Genomic DNA, 19853 nt, shown 5'->3' on the forward strand with positions numbered 1-19853 from the left:
TCTTTGCACTTGTTCCAAGAATCAATACTATTTTTAGGCAAAGACGAAAACCAAATTTTAGCATGATCTCTAAGTGAAAACGGAAATAACTTTAATTTGACAATATTGTTATCCGTATCTTTCTTCTTTTGCATATCACACAAATCAACAAAATTGTTTAGATGAGTAGCGGCATCTTCACTAGGAAGGCCGGCGAATTGATCTTTCATAACAAGATTCAGCAAATCGATATTGATTTCACAAGACTCATCATTATTAAGAGGAGCAATCGGAGTACTAAGGAAATCATTATTATTGGTATTCGAGAAATCACACAACTTGGTATTATCTTGTGCCATGGCAACAAGTAAGCCAACACACAAGCAAAGGCAAACGATAAAAAGGCGAAAGAGAAAGAGAGGAGGAGATTGGGAAGGAGAGGGCGAATAAAACAGCAAGGGTGAAGTGGGGGAGAGGAAAACGAGAGGCAAATAATGTAATGCGAGAGATAGGGATTGTGATGGGTACTTGGTATGGTTGACTTTTGTGCAAATTCCCCGGCAACGGCGCCAGAAATTCTGCTTGCTACCTCTGGAGCACTGCGTTGGATTTCCCCGAAGAGGAGAGGATGATGTAGTAAAGTAGCCTAAGTATTTCCCTCAGTTTTTTAGAAGCAAGGTATCAATCCAGTAGGAGATCACGCACGAGTCCCTCGTACCTACACAAAACAATAGCTACTCGCAACCAATGCGATTCGGGGTTGTCAATCCCTTCACGGTCACTTACGAGGGTGAGATCTGATAGAGATGATAAATAATATTTTTGGTATTTTTGATATAGAGATGCAAAGTAAAAAGTAAAAGCCAAAGTAAAAACAAAGCAAGTAAATAAAGTAATGGAGATTGATATGATGAGAATAGACCCGGGGGCCATAGGTTTCACTAGTGGCTTCTCTCAAGAGCATAAGTATTCTACGATGGGTGAACAAATTACTGTTGAGCAATTGATAGAAAAGCGAATAATTATGAGATTATCTAGGTATGATCATGTATATAGGCATCACGTCCAAAACAAGTAGATCGAAACGATTCTGCATCTACTACTATTACTCCACTCATCGACCGCTATCCAGCATGCATCTAGAGTATTAAGTTAAAAACAGAGTAACGCCTTAAGCAAGATGACATGATGTAGAGGGATAAATTCATGCAATATGATAAAAACCCCATCTTGTTTTCCTTGATGGCAACAATACAATACGTGCCTTGCAACCCTTTATGTCACTAGGTAAGGACACCGCAAGATTGAACCCAAAGCTAAACACTTCTCCCATTGTAAGAACTACCAATTTAGTTGGCCAAACCAAATGGATAATTCGAAGAGACTTGCAAAGATAACTCAATCATACATAAAAGAATTAAGAGAAGAATCAAATATTATTCATAGATAAGCTGGATCATAAACCCACAATAGATCTGTCTCAACAAACACACCGCAAAAAGAAGATTACATCAAATAGATCTCCACAAGAGAGGGGGAGAACAATGTATTGAGATCCAAAAAGAGAGAAGAAGCCATCTAGCTACTAGCTATGGACCCGAAGCTCTGAAGTAAACTACTCACACTTCATCGGAGAGGCTATGGTGTTGATGTAGAAGCCCTCCGTGGTAGATGCCCTCTCCGACGGAGCTCCGGAACAGGCCCCAAGATGGGATCTCGCAGATACAGAAAGTTGCGGCGGTGGAATTAGGTTTTTGGCTCCGTATCTAATCTGACGGAGGTACCTGGGTATATATAGGAGGAAGGAGTACGTCGGTGGAGCAACAGGGGGCCCACGAGGCAGGGGGCGCGCCGGGGGGGGGGGGGCGCCCTCCACCCTCGTGACCGCCTCTGGCACTTCTTGGAGTAGGGTCCAAGTCTCCTGGATCACGTTCAGTGAGAAAATCACGTTCCCGAAGGTTTCATTCCGTTTGGACTTCGTTTGATATTCTGCTTCTTCAAAATACTGAAATAGGCAAAAACAGCAATTCTGGGCTGGGCCTCCGGTTAGTAGTTTAGTCCCAAAAGTAATATAAAAGTGGAAAATAAAGCCCAATATAGTCCAAAACAGTAGATAAAGTAGCATAGAGCAATCAAAAATTATAGATACATTGGAGACGTATCAAGCACCACATGTCTGGTGCGCCATTAGTGGCCATTCCATCTGTAGCCCTTTTCCTAGTAGTGCCACTAGTGAAATCTATGACCCCGGGTCTATTTCCTATCATATATTTTCAGATCTATATTGCTATTTGTGTTTCCAATTTATTTGCCTCTTTTGTTTCAGATCTATATTATCGAAAAACTCAAAATATCTCCCTGAGTTTTATTTGCCTTTATTTTATTTGCATCTATCAATCTATCTATTTATCATATTTTACTACCTTCGTGGGATTGACAACCCCTCGTATGCGTTGGGTTGCAATTATTTGTTATTTGTGTGCAGCTGTTGTTTACATAGTGTTGAGTGGTCCTCCTACTGGATTGATAACCTTGGTTTTGTAACTGAGGGAAATACTCACCATTGTTGTGCTGCATCATCCTCTCCTATTCGGGGAAATACCAATGCAAATATTAGAAATCAATAATTTTTGACCGCTGTCCAGTGATCCACCCTTGGATCACTCTAGTACCCCCTTACCAGACTCATGGCAAGGCGCACAACAGGTATGATACAAGTGTGGCGTACATTATAGAGCTCATGGCTGAGGCATAGGGGACGACTTTCACCCTTTCTCTTTCTTCTGCCGCGATAGAGCTTTGAGTCTCACTCAACTTCACACCTCACAATACATGCAAGAACTTCTTTCTTGACTGGTCCATTTTGAACTCCTTCAAAAACCTTGTAAGGTATGTGCTCTGTGAAAGTTTTATCAGGATTCTTGATTTATCTCTATAGATCGTAATGCCCAATTTGTAAGCAGCTTCACCCAGGTCTTCCTTTAAAAAACTCATTTGAAACAACCCTTTATGTTTTCCAGAAATTCTACATCATTTCCAATCAACAATATGTCATTCACATATACTTATTAGAAATGGGATAGAGTTCCCACTCACTTTCTTGTAAATACAAGCTTCTCCGTAAGTTTGTATAAAACCAAAAGCTTTGATCACTTCATCAAAGCATATATTCCAACTCCAAGATGCTTGCACCAGTCCATAGGTGGATCACTGGAGCTTGCATACCTTATTAGTATCCTTAGGATCGATAAAACCTTCCGATTGCATCACATACAACTCTTCCTTAAGGAACCCATTGAGAAACGCTATTTTAACGTCCATCTACCAAATTTCATAATGATAAAATGCGGCAATAGCTAACATAATTCTAACAGATTTAAGCATCGCTACGGGTGACAAACTCTCATCGTAGTCAACCCCTTAAACTTGTCAGAAACCCTTTGTGACATATCGTGCTTTATAGACAGTGATATTACCATCATCGTCCATCTACTTCTTAAAAATCCATTTATTGTGGATTGCTTGTCGATCATCGGGTAGGTCCACCAAAGTCCATATTTTGTTCTCATACATGGATCCTATCACTAATTTCATGGCCTGAAGCCATTTTTCGGAATCCAGGTCATCATAGCTTCTTCATAGCTCATAGCTTCGCCGTTGTCTAACAACATGGCTTCCAGGACAGGATTACCATACCACTCTGGTGCGAAATGTACCCTGGTGGTCCTACGAAGTTCAGTAGTAACTTGATCTGAAGTTTCATGATCATCATCATTAGCTTCCTCTTCGGGTGGTGTAGGCATCACGGGAACCGCTTTTGTATGATGTGCTACATTCCAATTTGAGAGAAGGTACAGTTACCTCATCAAGTTCTACTTTCCTCCCACTCACTTCTTTCGAGAAAAACTCCTCTAGAAAGGACCCATTGTTGGCAACACAGATCTTGCCCTCAGATCTCAGGTAGAAGGTACACCCAATGGTCTCTTTAGGGTATTCTATGAAGACGCACTTCTCTGCTTTGGGTTCGAGCTTATTAGGCTGAAGCCTTTTGACATAAGTGTCACATCCCTAAACTACAAGAAATAATAGTTTAGGTTTCCTGCCAAACCACAACTCATACGGTGTCGTCTCAACGGATTTAGATGGTGCCCCATTTAAAGTGAATGTGGATGTCTCTAATGCATAACCCCAAAACGATAGTGGCAAATCAGTAAGAGACATCATAGAACACACCATATCCAATAAAGTATGATTACGATGTTCGGACACACCATTACGCCGTGGTGTTCCAGGTGGCGTGAGCTGTGAAACAATTCTACATTGTCTTAAATGCATACCAAACTCATAACTCAAATATTCACCTCCACGATCAGATCGTAGAAATTTTATTTTCTTGTTACGATGATTCACCACTTCACTCTGAAATTCCTTGAACTTTCCAAATGTTTCAGACTTGTGTTTCATTAAGTACATATACCCATATCTACTCAAATCATCTGTGAAGGCAAGAAAATAACGATATCTACCACATGCTTCAATACTCATTGGACCGCATAGATTGGTATGTATTATTTCCAATAAGTCACTAGCTCGCTCCATTTCTCCAGAGAACGGAGTTTCAGTCATCTTGCCCATAAGGCATGGTTCACATGTCTCAAATGATTCATAATCAAGAGATTTCAAAAGTCCATGAGCATGGAGTTTCTTCATGCGTTTTACACTAATATGACCTAAGCGGTAGTGCCACAAATATGTGGTACAATCTTTATTAACTTTGCATCATTTGGCATTAATATTATGAATATGTGTATTACTACAATCGAGATTCAATAAGAATAAAGCATTCACAAGGGGTGCATGACCATAAAAGATGTTACTCATATAAATAGAACAATCATTATTCTCTGACTTAAATGAATAACTTACTCGCAATAAACAAGATCCATATATAATGTTCATGCTCAATGACGGTGCCCTGGACTAGGAGGTACTCAACACGCCGTCTCCCGAACAGGTGTATCGAGCCGAGGACCCCTGTGGCGGTTCACTCATGGGCCACTTCGGGCATCCCATGTCGCATACAAGGAGGATTCCACAAGACTTGGCGCCCAAGACAAGGACTCCTCTAAACACCAGGCCTCCGGTGTGTTATATAAACCGAGGCCAGGCTAGTCAATAGATCATCTATAGATTCATTAGAACAATCTCGTGGTGGATACATGTACCCTGTACTACTCTCATATTGATACAATGAAAAGCAGGATGTGGGGTATTATCTCTTTAAGAGAGCCCGAACCTGGGTAAAACCCTGTGTCCGTGCTACATCACTCCAAGACACCTAGCTTAGGACCCCTACTACGAGATATGCCAGATTTGACACCAACATTGGTGCTTTCATTGAGAACCTGTTGGCAGTCACCACGGTGCGATGGGAATTCTGATCATCTCCGGTGCGATATACGCGTCGGAGCCGAGCTTTATTGTCGATGTCAGCTTCTTCGTTACCGGCTCGACTGATCTCCTCGGCTGGACCGAGGATCGCTCTCCATGTCAGTTCATCAAGCTCGGATGGATACTTTCATCATCATCAACTCAAATCTCGAACGGGAACATGGAAAAGTCGTCCATGGAGCTCAGGGGCTGAACGTCAACATTGCCCTTGTGCGATCACATAGTTTTTTCTGTACAACGGACTTCTTTTCGCTTCCACCGCCTCCTTGGAAGTCGATTTGATGAACCCTTTGGTGGAATTGTGCGGAATAAAGCATACAACAACCCAGTAAAATTTTGTCACCTTCTGATGGAGGAATCTCTAGCGATCTATGATATACTGGAGACCTGTCGAGTCTGGATGGGAATCTGGATGAGTTTAGGGCGTGATCTCCAGAGCCGAGCTCGGACGTCATTTGGAAGATCCAACTGTTCATCTTCTGCAGAATTTCCATATCTACCACCTCTCAAAATTTCAGCTCACTCCGACCATTTAAACTCCGGGAACCTTCCGATTAGTTCATCACTTTTTAGATCTGTTTTCTGCGTGAATATGAATCCGACCTGAGTTCATCTTTCTTCATGAACGGGATATTGGACAACCTTTTTGGAAGAATCTCTTTGTAGGGTATTGTGTTTTGTTAGCGAACACATGCTCACAAATTTTGCTCCTTTTCAGAGGTAATCTTCACCCTCACGCCGGTGTCAAACTAGCCCTTTCTCCACATATGCGGACCTGCGCTAGACAGATCGTCACTTCATCGAGCTGAGCCCAACCTTATTGGATCATCAGCTCAGCAAGCCGAATAAAAGTTCATCATCGCGAAGGCTAAATTATCACCAACACCATTGCCCCACAGATTGCACGGGTCAGGCACGTCGACATTGCCGCTCGGTCACTTCATCAATCCAACATCGACCGCGTCGCAAGTTATGACCAGCGTCGGCATGGCTGAGTCGTAGCTTCTTCAAACCGATGTCTGCCACACCGAACCGCTTCAACACCTCGGCTGGCACGGCGGTTGCAACATCACCTTACTGACCTGCTTAGTCACCTCGTCTGGACCGGGGGATTCACCATCTCTTCATCAACCTACTCCGGAGACTTCGGCGTCACAAGCCGACTAGCTTCGTCACGTTAGCTGGATCGGGGGCTTCGGGTCGGCGAGCCAACCTTTCCCAGCATCACAATGTCATCGCTTCATCGCCCATCAGGCAATGGGTGTGCGGATCGAGTCCCAATTTTGGGAGTAACCTTTGTTCAGATTGCTACAACAGATAAACCAGGTGCTATTAATCCTAGTAGTTTTTTCTTGCTTGGGTTTATTTTTTCCAAGGAATTATTACTCTGGTTTGTTCCATCATCTGTACACATGTCTGCCAAATGATGGCTGCATTAGCGATGGTTCCATGATGGTTCGGTCAGTTTCCGGTCTGCAGTTCGGTGAACGCCTCATCGGGGACTCAGACCGCCCTGTGAATACAGGCTTTGTGTCAGGACCGGATTTTCGGGATATTAATTTCCCCAAAAATGGCCCTTGTGCTCACCAGCCCCAGGATTACTGTTTACTGATGAGACACCAACTTGATACAGAAACTCCAAGAAAAATACATAATATGTAGTACAAGACCATTCTAGCCTATGAGTACAACACAAGGTTTCTAGTGGCTGATGGCGGAAGCGGTTTGTGGTTCATCAGCGTCTATGGGACTCCATTTCCCACAGAAACAGCTGACCTAGATAACTCCTATCTTCACGAGGCTGCTATCACCATTGCGTAGGTTCCAGGGTTGTCATCACAGCGCTCCTCTCCATGCAAGACATCTGGCCAAGACAATAGCCAGGGACAAGCCAGTGAGTACTTTTGAATCTACTCGCAAACATTATGAATACAGGTATAAAATTACGAATGATAATCATGCTATGAAATATTTGATTATCACAATGTCAGTCACAAAATAAAATCCATGATGCACGCAAGCAGGTTATTCATAACATGGATATGCAATAATGGAGTAGAAATAGAATGCACCGATCGGGTGTCTGAAGCGATGCCTCAAAAGGATAATAATTTAAAGCATGCCTCAGTCGGGTGTCTGAGCGACACCACATAAAGGGCTTATAAGTAATTTAAATGACAAGCATGCCACAGTCGGGCGTCTGAGCAACACCACATACATGGCTTATAAATAATTTAAATAACAAGCATGCCACAGTCGGGCGTCTGAGCGACACCACAAAAAGGGCTTATAAAAAATTTAGATAGCAAGCATGCCATAGTGGGGCGTCTGAGCGACACCACATAAAGGACTTATAAATAATTTAAATAGCAAGCATGCCACAGTTGGGCGTCTGAGCGACATCACATAAAGGGCTTATAAGACAATAATCACAGTGAATATCCAGGAGGTAGAACCATCCCAGGGATACCCAGTAATTCAAATAATATGAATGGTTAGTCCATAATAATAGTAATCATAATCATCATGAGTCACAAGTAATGATCCATGTTCTGGTTTGGCAATCTTTTCCTCCGAAGACCGACACTAAGACCGACACTTGACCCATCCCAGACTGTAGTCCTTAACCATGGACAAGGCTATTCGAATAGATGTTATCTCTGCAGAGGGTGTACTATTTACCCACGAGTAACGGATTCCTTTAGTCCATTGGAACTAATTCCATCTACGGTCTTTTAATTGAAAACACACTTAACCGCACACACCAGCCTAACTTACCAGTGTCTAGAATCACCCACGACACCCGTTAAGCAAAAATCTAAGTGGGAAGGCTACAACCTCGATTAGCATGGGATCACAAAATTTATAACGCGCGCAAACTAGGGGAGCTACCCCCTCGGCTACAACCGGACACACCCATGCCCCCGGACCAGGTGGCATGCCTACTGGATGCAACCGGTATCTTCCACCATGGCCTCTCTGTATGGTGTGTGCTAGAAAGGGGTTGACAACTTACTGAACCGTACCCTACCTATGGCAGGGACAAGTGGTAGTACGAAACAAGTATGGGGGTTACTGGAACAAGACTCGATCTACGGCCGACTCAGGAGGTTTAAGTATTCCCTGCATGATTAGCATAACAAATATGTTTCAACCAACAGACAGAATCACCACTCATCATACCTCACTATGCCATACCGGACACAACCGTCTCAATGAAGACTAGAGACAAGCTCGTGTCTACCAAAGACAGAGGCTTTCCCAGATTCCTTCCGATAGGCATGAAAGGCATACGAGGGTGATTACTATCACAAGCATGTCAAATTCCAACAGCAAGGAACATTTATTATGCACTCCTGAGTATGATCATATCATCACATAAAATAACAAATACTTCGTGTTAAGGTGGCGTTGTAATCGTATCAAACAACACACAACAATATTATGCCAGGGTTCAGAATGCTTGCCTTCAAGAGTATGCAAGTGGGGTGCATTTTTGAAAGCTGCCTTCTTCTTCAAAAATCCTATTTTGAAAAATTTAAATTAACACAAAGTTTCAAAACAGTACAAAAAAGTTGTTTAGAAAATTTTGAAATAAATATGAAAATAAACTAGACGAAATTTGAGAAACAACAAAAAAAGAATCAAATCATTTGGACTTATATTTAAAAAGTTATAGCCAGTGAAAGTTTAGTCAAAATTCTGTTTTTAATAAATAAAAAAAAGAAACAGAAAAAGAAAAACGGTTCAGGGGGGGGGGGAGCGTACTCTGGGATTACGCTTTCACTTTGCCACCGTGGACCGGCTCGGGGTCACTGACAGTGGGTCCCTTGGGCCCACTGGTCAGGTTTGACCAGTCGCCCGCCTCCTTTCTCCTCTGCCCGAGCGAAGGCGGGGCTCCGGCGATCGCCGTCGACAAACAACGGCTTCCCGAGGGGTTTTGAGGGCGGGGATGGATCCGCTGGTCCAGGGCAGTCCTCCCGGTGGACGAACGGCTAGTGGGGATGACGGGAGTCGCCGGCGGTGAGCTCCGCGGCGGACGGCAACTTCGGGAACACTTGGTGCTTTGAGCTACGGTGGCTCCCGATCGAGGCTGAGAGGTGGGGAGGCTCCGCAAGGCCAAGGGGAGTCAAACGGTGGCGTTGGAAGGATGGGGGAGGGTCTGCTTGCGGCGAACGACACCGGAGTGTGGCGGCGGCTGAACTAGCCGGAGACAAGGAAGAAGGCCTCTCCCCATCGATTTCCGGCTATGGGAGCATCAGAGGGATGGCCTGAGGTGACCTGGGGGTTTGGAGGAGCTCGGGGGTCCTTTTATAGGCGGCCAAGGTCGGTTCCGACCGTGGCCGTGGATAAGAACGGCGAACCGCCGTTCTCTAGCTTGCAGGGCAACATGGCGGCAACGAGCGCTAGTGGACGGGCTCGTGGATGAGCTCGAGCTGTTCCAGGGGCAGCTGGCACACGCGTATGGCTTGGGCGGCGCCGTCCATGGCAGAGGCCGGCCGGGCGGCAGTGGCGGCTTGCGGTGGTGGTGCTTTAGGGCGCCAGGAGGAGCCAGGGTGGCTCTGCAACGAGGGAGGGGTCGGGCGCATTGGCGGCGAATGGCCAAGGATCCGAACGGGCGCAGGGAAGAGCGGCAGCAAGATGCGGCGGCTCGGTGCGTGCGCGTGCAAAATGTGCGCTCTGGGTGTGCCTAGAGCATGCACGCTAGGTGCTCGACGTAATGCCATCGTGTTCTAGAGGGCTTGAGCGAGGCTGGCAGTTAACATGTATGGGTTAGGGGTAGCTAGGGGTTTAGTGGACAAGTTTGTTGGGTCAGAGGATCAAGTTCACAATGCAAACTAAAAATCATGTCAAATCTAGCTATGCATACAAAGTGCTCGACAGAATGCCCTGGGCATCTAGGCATCTCTTGGGGTGGCCAAAAACTCGAGATCCCAGTCTCTTTAGATGATAGAGAGGGTGGCAAGGTCAGTTGGGCAAAACCAGAAACTAGTTAGTGCAAGTTTTTGAGAAAGCCAAATCTGGACAGAAAATAAAGGGCATTATTGCATGGACCAAAAAACTTTCAATGGGTCCAATCTCCTGGACTTAAGGGTTTTGAAGGGTGGTCTATAAGTAGGAGAAGAAAACATGGGTAAAAGGGCAAATTAAAATATGGTTGCAGTAGAAAATACTACACTGGACCAGAAAGCAAAAAAAGATGATTTGCTCAAATTTTTCAAAGAACACTCATGGGTTTTTGCATAAAAATGGATTATATGCATCTACTGACATCTCCAAATTTTTATGTAATTTTCAAATAAATATTTACATAGGTTGCAGTGCAAACCACAAACTGATCCAAATTTGAAAACTTGAGGTAGGGCTCAAAATCCCCAAATGACTAAGAGAGGTTTTTGAATAAAAGTGATTCAGGAACCTCACATGTCATCCCCAAATTTTGGTGGAATTTTTAAATGAATATATGAATGGGTTGTAGTGCAAAAAAGGCTCTAAAGCTTATGAAAATCATTTTTAAAAGAGATAAAACTCAGGGAAAATAATCATATAAATAATCCCACTGATAAAAGAAATGTTTCTTGAGAGGGTATATAAGTCCAAATTATTTTTGAAAAGTTTTCTATATGGAGGAAAACTCCACAACTCAGAAGAAAAGAGTGGTTCTGAATCAAAAGAAAATCCAGAAAATAAAAATTAAATTCACCAAGGCAAAAATTTAATTAATAAATCATGGTTAAATTTTTGGGGTGTTACAGTTTGCCACGCCGGCGCTCTGCACCGACATCAGCTTCGACGCCAGCCCATATATTTTTAAAAACTACATAAATTAATTATGCGAGTTTTTTCTATACTTATATTATTATTTTTTGGACTGCACTATTTTACATGTGAAGGTAATCGACTTCGACTGCATCAGGCGGTTACTTCGGCAAGCCGACGTCGTCGTCCCAATCAGCGTAAATTGGCTCGCATGATCACCTTGTTGGTCAAATTGCCATACCAACATGTTCAGTTGCCTCGGGGACTTCGGCATCACTGAGAGAGCTCTACCTCATCGAGTGTTCGGCACACGCACCATATTTCTTTTATTGCTCACTTTCCATTAATTATTTATTATTACTACTATTATCTCCGGCTTGCACCATTTTCTGTGCACAGGTAAATGATCCGAGTTGGGCAGCGCTGTCACCTCGGCGTACCGACGTACCACGTCACCTCGACAGGACCGGGGGCTTCGTCATCACTTCATTAACCCACGCCAGAGACTTCGGCGTCATACTGCCGGCCTTCTCCGTCCTCGATCGGACTGGGGGTTCCACCTCGCCGCATTGGTCGTGCTATGTCGCCACTTCGGAGCACCGAGCTCTTTGCTTCGCCACCTTGAGACTGGCTTGGGGGCTGGGAACTCGTCCCGCTGTAAGCTCGGGTCGCGTCATCGACACTGAACACATTAACCAGCTAAGTCGCTTTCATGCTCAACTTTTCCAATTTTTAATTCTTGTTCGGTCCGACCAAACATTATATTTGTGTTAAAAACTTAGTTTGCCAACAAACATTGTTTGTCAAAAACACTTCCTTTACCTAAGTTAACTAGGGGATTTTAAATTTGTACGAGCCATTCTATAATAATTGTTTTCTTCCTAGTCGTTGCAAAGTCTTTTCTATCACTCTTTTTTTGACGCGAGTGTGTGGTCAATAGCCGGTGAGCTTAGTTTCTCTCTCAAAGCCGCTCGAGTTTAGTTCGCTAAACTAGCCTATCGAGCAGTACTCCGCCATCAAGATAGGAGGTTGCAGCCGTAGGCTGACCCGCTTGATGTCTTGAGATCAGATGTGTCATATTAATGCACGACAGACGCACACAAATTTTAAGACCAATTTTCGGATTGCACCAAATGACTTGATTTAGTTCGGACGTCAAGCTTTTACATAAGTTTTTTGGCTTTTGAAGCTAATGGCATTATTAACCTATTTGTGTGTCTCCAGCATAAGTCTCGCAGTACAACGCCAGACACCTTTAAAAGCTTCGGCAATATCAAAGAGGGGCGACGGCTAGAGCCGTACCCACCAAAAGCCAAGGTGTTCCATGGACTCCTCGGCAAAACATTCTCGGATACTGCATTATATGCATCGGTTTTGAATTGTGTCTTCGGTCAATAGTTGGGTTGCCCGGCTTCCATGCTTACCCTTACGTTCCTGATTGTTCAGCTAAGGGTAAAGGGAGAACCATTGCGATTGTGCTTCCGATTCAACTGGTCAAGTGCCTCAGTAGAGAAAGCCGAAAACTGACTGTCACAATAAGCGTAAACTGGTCAGCGATCCGATGACTGTGTTAAACTATAGATCAATGGAGGTCACCCCATGTTAAATGACGTGCCATTCATAACATTGGCCGAAGTGTTTACGGCTTGACCTCGGCTCTCGCCGAACACTAATCGGGGGCTAGTAACTGGCTTCCCTACTTTAAGATCCTATGACTAACTGAATGTTATAAAGCCCGCTTATCTGGTTGCCTCATTTCCGCTAACACAACCGCCTTCGGGCACCAAGACGTCGGCTAAGGGTTGTTTTGTTATTGCAGAAACACCCCGCATAGTATTTATAAGGGGGTGGAAGCCGACGATGGGCCACTTTTAAATGATAAACGGTTGCAACAGAGTCAAAGTAAACATATATCATCAACGTTTGTATTCATTATACAAGTGCCGCCTTCCGTAATTTTTGTTATAAAGCCCTGGATATGCATTTCGACATAAAGCTCAACTATAAATGGCTGGCTCCATAGAGGGCATTTCTGGCATTAAGCTCGGCAGAACTCCTTCAAATTTTTCAAACCATGGTGATGTATGACACCTCAGATATAGTCCGGTGTTGGAGCTCGTATATAGTCCGGTGTTGGAGCTTGGATATAGTCCGGCATTGGAGCTCAGACATGAGAGGACACCGCCTCACGGGAAACACTTCAAGCCCGAGGTGTGGCATAAAAATAGCAAGGCATTGATAAAGGCCGAGAACTTAAAGGGGCTCCTCGGATACCGGACGTGCAAACTCTTCGAATTCACTTCGGCGATTCTCAAGATCGAAGATGACAAGATTTGTTGAACCAGTTTTCAAGACCGACGACCAAAGATGAAGAAAAGTCCAGAAGAATCGAGGAGAGTTCCCAACTTGAAGACCGGTTCAGGGGGCTACTAATCGTATCCTGGACTAGGGGGTACTCAACACGTCATCTCTCGAATAGGTGTATCGGGCCGAGGACCCCCGTGGTGGTTCACTCATGGGCCACTTCGGGCAGCCCATGCCACATACAAGGAGGATTCCACAAGACTTGGCGCCCAAGACAAGGACTCCTCTAAACCCCAGGCCTCCAGTGTGTTATATAAACCCAGGCCAGGCTAGTCAATAGATCATCTAAAGATTCGTTAGAACAATCTCATGGTGGATACATGTACCATGTACTACTCTCATATCAATAAAATCAAAAGCAGGATGTAGGGTATTATCTCTTCGAGAGAGCCCAAACCTGGGTAAAACCCTGTGTCCGTGTTACCATCACTCCAAGACACCTAGCTTAGGACCCCTACTATGAGAAATGCTGGATTTGCCACCGACACTCAACGCAGGCACCAAGTAACAATTATTTAGGTTTAAAACTAATCCTGAAGGTAGATGTAGTGGTAACGTGCCGACGGCGATCACATCAACCTTGGAACCATTTCCGAAGCGCATCATCACCTCGTCCTTAGCCAACCTTCGTTTATTTCATAGATCATGTTTCAAGTTAAAAATATTAGCAACCGAACCAGTATCAAATACCTAGGCACTACTATGATCACTAGTAAGGTACACATCAATAACATGTATATCACATATACCTATGTTGACATTGCCAACCTTCTTATCTGCCAAGTACTTGGGGTAGTTCCGCTTCCAGTAACCATTCCCCTTGCAGTAGAAACACTCAGTCTTAGGTTTTGGTCCAGCCTTGGGTTTCTTCACAGGAGCCGCAACTTGCTTTCCGTTCTTCTTGAAGTTTCCATTCTTTTCCTTGCCTTTCTTCTTGAAACTAGTGGTCTTATTAACCATCAACACTGGATGCTCTTTCTTGATTTCTACCTTTGCCACCTGAAGCATCACGAATAGCTCAGGGATCATTTTCTCCATCCCTTGCATATTATAGTACATCACAAAACCCTTACGGCTTGGTGGCACTGACTAGAAAACTTTTTCAACTAATGTCTTATCTGGAAGATTAACTCCAACTTGATTCAAATGATTGTAGCACCCAGACACTCTGAGCACATGCTCACTAACTGAGCTGTTCTCCTCCATCTTGTAGGTAAACAACTTGCCAGAGGTCTTATATCTCTCAACATGGGCATGAGCCAGAAATACCAATTTCAGCTCTTGGAGCATATCATATGATCTGTGGCGTTCAAAACATCTTTGGGCCCCTAAATTTTAAGCCATAAAGCATGGCGCACCGAACTATTGGGTAGTCATAAAAACGTGCCTGCTAGACGTTCACAACATCCATGGACGATGCTAGAGTGGTTGGTACACCAAGTGGTGCATCAAGGACATAAGCCTTATGTGCAGCAGTGAGGACGATCCTCAAGTTACGGACCCAGTCCGCATAGTTGATTACACCATCTTTCAACTTAGATTTTTCTAGGAACACATTAAAATTCAGGGCACAGATTTAGCAAAGAAAATTAAGACTAAGTTCATGATAATTTAGTTTAGTTAATCAAATTACTAATGAACTCCCAATTAATTTAACCTCCCTCAAGTTGTCTAAGTGATACATGATCCAAATCAACTAACCCATGTCTAATCATCATTGGTCACTACTGCAGGATGCTGCTAACGTGACACTATGATCAGAGACCCTTCGATGGATTTGTGTGTGATGCAATAATTGCAAATGGTGGTGTAAAAAACCGTAAAAAAGGTGCAAAACGTTTGTGATGATGGATGCATCAAACACAGTTTAGATTTTGGTTGCATGTGTGATGCAGGGTGATATGTCTCTGTCTTATCTATAATCTTTTATTGTTCCATGCCAATATTCTACAACTTTTACATACTTTTGGCAACTTTTTATACTATCTTTGGGACTAACATATTGATCCAGTGCCCAGTGCCAGTTCTTGTTTGTTGCATGTTTTTTGTTTCGTGGAAAATCCATATCAAACGGGGTCCAGACTCGATAAAAATCATATGGAGATTTTTTTTGGAATATATGTGATTTTTGGGAAAAGAATCAACGCGGGACGATGCTCGAGGAGTCCACGAGACAGGGGGCGCGCCCTGGGCCCTCGTGGGCACTCCGCAAGGCAGTTGGTGCCCTTCTTTCACCGCAAGAAAGCCAATATCCGGATAAAAATCGTGTACAAAGTACAGACCAATCGGAGTTATGGATCTCGAGGAATTTAAGAAATGGTGAAAGGGCAGAATCAGGGAGCGCAGAAATAGAAGGAAACAGAGAGAGATACAAACTCGGAGGGGCTCTCGCCCCTCCGCCTCCATGGAGGCCATGGACCAGAGGGGAACCCCTTCTCCCCTCTAGGGGGAAGGTCAAGGAATAAGAAGGAGGGGGGCTCTCTCCCCCTCTCTCCCTGTGGCGCCGGAACGCCGCCGGGGCCATCATCCTGACGGAGATCTACGACAACAACTTCACCGACGTAATCACCAACTCTCTCCCCCTCTATGCAGCGGTGTAACACCTCTTCTCCCTGCTGTAATCTCTACTTGAACATGGTGCTCAATGCTATATATTATTTCTTAATGATGTATCGCTATCCTATGATGTTTGAGTAGATCTATTTTGTCCTATGGATTGATTTGATGATCGTGATTGGTTTGAGTTGCATGTTTTATTATAGGTGCTATCCTATGGTGCTCTCCGTGTCGCGCAAGCGAGAGGGATCCCCGCTGTAGAGTTTGCAATATGTTCATGATTTGATTATGGTGGGTGGCGTGAGTGACAGAAGCACAGACCCGAGTACGTAGGTTTGTATGGGAATAAAGAGGACATGATACTTTAATTCTATGGTTGGGTTTTACCTTAATGATCTCTAGTAGTTGCGGATGCTTGCTAGAGTTCCAGTCATAAGTGCATATGATCCAAGGAGGGAAAGTATGTTAGCTTATGCCTCTCCCTCATATAAAATCGCAATAGTGATTACCGGTCAAGTTATTGATTGCCTAGGGACAAATAACTTTCTCGTGACAAATAGGCTCTCTACTGAAACAAATTAGTTGTGTCTTTATCTAAACAACCCCTACTTTTTATTTACGCGCTCTTTACTATCCTGCAAGCCTATGCAACAACTCCTACAAAGTACTTCTAGTTTCATACTTGTTCTAGGTAAAGCAAACGTTAAGCGTGCGTAGAGTTGTATCGGTGGTCGATAGAACTTGAGGGAATATTTGTTCTACCTTTAGCTCCTCGTTGGGTTCGACATTCTTGATTATCAAAAGAGGCTACAATTGATCCCCTATACTTGTGGGTTATCAATCAACAAATGTCAATCTTTCCAGTTTGACAAAGGGCAACATACCCAACATGACAAATGCAAATCTTACCAAATTGTATGTACGTGGTTGCACACGGGTCATCCAAAACAACCGTTTGCGTTGAAGGGATGTACAAATCGTGCTCAACACATTTTCTCTTGGCTTAGGACCGAAGTCTAGTTTTGCATACGACATTTAATCTAAACAATCTAGAAAAAAATTGAAAGTAAGAAGAGGCAACAGATATCGTTTCGTCCCCCAAAGTGGCACGTTCCCTACCATAACCATCATGCTTGTTGTAAGAGAGGCTCCGGTTTGCGAGAAGCTTATGCCCAAACCTGCCCCAAATCGAACAATATTTTTACCACGGCATGTCGATGCCATTCTATGATATCATGTCAAGTTTCATGAATTTCAGCCGAGTTTTCGATTTACTAGAATTTTAAAACTATGTATCTCAATGTTAGCGGCCGAGCGACAGTGTCAATGTGTTTTGACATTCAATCTCATTTCTTGCATGTGACCTAAGCTTGCAACCAAGGACAAACATTTGATTTTTCAACCCATTTTATGGACTTGAGCATGTGCATGCAGTATGATTTTTAATTATGCATGTAAATGCCGAGAAAACAAAGTTAACGTATAAAAATGTCCAAACGATCCCCAAAAAAAATCCAAAAATTGCACAACACTCCTGTTTTTCTATGTTGACACGAGAAAAAGTTTGAAAGTAAGAAGATGTAATAGATATCGTTTCGTCCCCCATGGTGGCATGTTCCCTACCAAAACCATCAGGCTTGTTGTGAGAGAAGCTCTGGTTTGCGAGAAGCTTATACCATAACCTGCCCAAATGGGACAATATTTTTTTGCCCCAGCATGTTGATGCCGTTCCATGATAGCATGCCAAGGTTCATGAATTTTAGAAGGGTTTTGTATTTACTATAATTACAACCGTGTGACATGTTGTACAAAATATCGTAGAGCACCGTTGGTGTATAGTACGCCTATGGCTTACATGAGAAGGTGTGTCGGCTACAGTCCACAGACGGCGTGTCAAGCTCACTAGCTCGCTCCCCAAATACTCCCGCCTCTGAATCCCTCACAATCTCAAAAATATCTGCTTGCCCTTGATGGAAATTTTTAGTAGCCCCGCCTTGTTACTCCCGCCTAGTAAATTTTTTAGTTGTCGTAGTATTTACTCAAACACCACCTTAACCCCCCTCCACACACACCACACACTCCCCAAAACCTCCGCTCACACAGACACACACCACCCCTGAAACCATTGGTAGGTCGCCGCTATTGCCACCGCCTCCATCCTCAACCTCTGCCTGTGTGCCGGGGAGCTCGAGGAGCCAATGGCCAAAGAGAGGTTTATCACGTCCTCTTTGCCCGATACCGGCGAGGTGGCCGCCGAGGTGTCCCAATCGTCCTCCACGGGCTCTTTATCAATCCTCCATTGCCGGTCCCCTGATTCGCCCGCCGCCGCGCCCCTACGCCGGTTCGAGGACTTCCCCGTCCTCCCTCAGACCCGACAGCTAACAAAGTCCTACCTCGGGGTCCGGCAGCAGCGGTGGGGGACATGGGTCGCCGAGATTATAGATCGGGAGAGCCATAGCCGCCGGTGGCTTGGTAGATTCCACACGGCCGAGCTCACGGCCATGGAGTACAACTGCTGGCAGGTCTGCTGCCACGGTGCGGAGGCTAAGAACAGTTTCCCCTTGGCACACGTCTGGTCCACCTCGTTCGGCCGGAGCAAGGGTGGTGAGCTCGGCTATGACGCGGGAGGACCGCGAGGAGTGGGAGCGCCTCGAGGCCGAGACCGCCGATGAGGCCTACATGCAAGAGCTCCATCGACTGTACCTGGAGCTCGTGGAGGCAGAGCGGGCGGTCTTCGCCGGCGTGGAGGGCAGCGAGGTTATCACGCTCTCCTCTGATGACGAGGTCAAAGGCGGTGAGAACGGCGGTGCGGCGGGCGGCGAGGTTATCGCGCTCTCCTTCGGTGATGAGGTCGAAGGCGGCGAGGATGGCAACGTGGAGGGCGTCGAGGTGGGTGCCGAGGATGAGGAGATCAACGTTGATGAGTGGAGGAGTGTCTTCCCCAATGACCCCGACGACGACACCGGCCTGGACCCGGCTTGTGGCACACCATACCCGACAAGGAAGGATTGGCTCGACCTCCACTTCGACAGAAAGTAGTTTAGCTTAGTTTAAATTTATGTTTTATGTTCGGCTATGCAAAACTATCTATGTTTATGTTTGAATGCATGCTACTTTCGGTTAAACCTGCTTTGAACTTGATCAAATTGAAGTTTACAATGTTAAGTTTAGGGGATCGACTAGAAACGGCCAAAAATTGCTGGAGTATATATATATATCCACTAAGGGTTTTAGTCCTTTATCATTTAAAGGATTGGCTAGAGATGGCCTTATGCCTTGTTTATTTCTGTTCTTCACAATGTGATGCTCTATATGTGCAACTATTTCCCGTGCAGTTCAATTTCATCAATAACAGTTTCAACAATACCACTATGAATTATGATATTTGGTTGCTGTTAAGGATGTTGCAGTTAACATGCCTTTTCGTTTTTTAACAGTAGCTAGTGTACTTTAGACCTGCACAATACTAGTTTGAATGACTATTTGCTTGTTTTAAATGCTATGCCTGATGCAGTTAAGACATCTTTCCACTTCTTGTCTTGCTTAACTAGCGTGCTTAAGCCTGCACACTAAAGCTATGATTTGTAGATTATGTTGTCTACCATGGATATATTTGGTTGATGTTTAACCTGTTGTGCTTAACATGCCTTTATATGTACTCATACAGGATAATATTGAGCACAGTGTTGTTTTCCATCGAGGTTACTTTCATCGCATTGCTTATATGTACTCACTGTTCAGGA

This window comes from Triticum aestivum, chromosome 4B (assembly GCF_018294505.1).
Source record: "Triticum aestivum cultivar Chinese Spring chromosome 4B, IWGSC CS RefSeq v2.1, whole genome shotgun sequence".
Lineage (NCBI taxonomy): Eukaryota > Viridiplantae > Streptophyta > Magnoliopsida > Poales > Poaceae > Triticum > Triticum aestivum.